The 1667-nt window shown below is 44.6% G+C and overlaps 1 non-coding gene across 1 annotated transcript; it reads right to left on the bottom strand.

Annotated features, from left to right (window-relative positions):
* Positions 1–1585: 1585 nt before the first annotated feature.
* trnas-gcu (transfer RNA serine (anticodon GCU)) lies at positions 1586–1667 on the bottom strand. Its single transcript has one exon. It is a non-coding gene; the product is annotated as a tRNA-Ser (tRNA).

Raw genomic sequence — 1667 nt, 5'->3', positions numbered from 1 at the left:
AGAGCATTGGAATAGTCAAGTCTGGAGGTACCTGAGGCATGGGTGAGGATTTCAGCAGCGAGTGGGCAGAGCTGGGAGATGTTAACGAGGGGGCAAGTAGACGGTTTTTGGTGGTGCAGTGTATGCGTTTTGTTCGATTATGTGGAATTAGGACGTCTTCCTTCATTAAAGGTGTAATATAAATCCCAGAATGATACAGCACAGGAGGAGGCTATTCAGCCCATTGTGACCCTGCCAGCCCTTTGAACTATCTATCCAATTAGTCCCACTCTCCCTTGCTCTTTCCCCATCAAATCTTTATCCAATTCTCTTTTGAGAGTTTAGTTGAATTTTTTGGGGGGGCAGTCTGTTCCAGTTCATCAAAACTGACTGTGAATATTAAAAAATTCTCATCCCTGGCTTTTTTTTTTAACCAATTATCTTAAAGCTGTGTCTCTCTGGTTACTGACCCTCGTCGATCAAACCCTGAAATTTGTTCAGTGCAGGTTGTGGCATGGTGTAGTTAGCCACACTGCTCACTAGGCGATGACGTCAGGCTCTACAGTCTGGTGATGGGATCTTGCTTACTCCAGCCAGGACTTTGCCACGTGGCTGAGAGGGACGCACAATTTACGCCCTTAACGCGGGGGAGATGGAACGTCATAGTTATTTACAGAGGAGGGCATTCGGCCCATTGAGTCAACGCTAGTAAAGAGGCTTCACACAAAGCAGGGGAAGAGATCAGGCAGAGAGCGCAAAACTGTTTCTGCTGCTTGGGGGAATCTGGCACTGAGGGGCAGAGTCTTTCAAACTAAAGCCAGACTTTTCAGGAGTGAAACTGGGAAACACTCCGACACACACTGGGTGGGAGAAATTTGGAACTCCCTTCCGCAAACAGCAACTGATGCTGGATCAATTGTTCATTTTATGTCTGGGATTGCTGGTTTTTTTGTTGACCGAAGATATTAAGGGATTATGGGGCAAAGGCTGGTAAATGGAGTTAGATCACAGATCAGCTATGATCTCATTTAAGTGTGGGGCAGGCTTCGAGAGGGGCTGAATGGCCCTGAAATGTTTTTACACAGCCTTTATGCTCCCAAGTCCTGACTGCAGTTCGAAAACTTCCTGTGTTTTCAATACGGATTTTAATACTGCCTAGCAGAGACAATGCAAACCTGAACAAAATTTAAAAATAAATTGAACTAAAGCAACATTCACTGAACCTTTTTCCCATGCCAGTTGGGCTGTTTCTATGCTGTAACTTCTATGACATTTAAGCATCCCCGCCCCCCAAACCAACCATTTAACATTAAATTTATTTCCCGAGCCCCTTTCATTTAAATTATCCCGTGTAAAATGTCCCAGACTGGGCACAAAAATTCACTGTGGAAAAACCCCCCTGTCCTTTTGCACATTTTTTTTTCCCCCCTCCAGCTTCATTGCAAAACATCCCCCATCTGTCTCCCAAAATGCCTCTGGGGTGCTTTAACCGGAGGACCGTGCCGCAGTTTTTAATTTTAAAATTGCGTCATTTTAAAATAAAAAAACTAACAACAACAAAGAAAAGGAGAGACTTTAATAATTAATAAAACGGAAGAACAAAATTCGACGAGGATGGGATTCGAACCCACGCGTGCAGAGCACAATGGATTAGCAGTCCATCGCCTTAACCACTCGGCCACCTCGTC

Source organism: Heterodontus francisci, chromosome 44 (genome assembly GCF_036365525.1).
Source record: "Heterodontus francisci isolate sHetFra1 chromosome 44, sHetFra1.hap1, whole genome shotgun sequence".
NCBI lineage: Eukaryota > Metazoa > Chordata > Chondrichthyes > Heterodontiformes > Heterodontidae > Heterodontus > Heterodontus francisci.
Note: the sequence above shows the minus strand (reverse complement) of the source record. Positions and strands in the feature narration are given on the sequence as shown.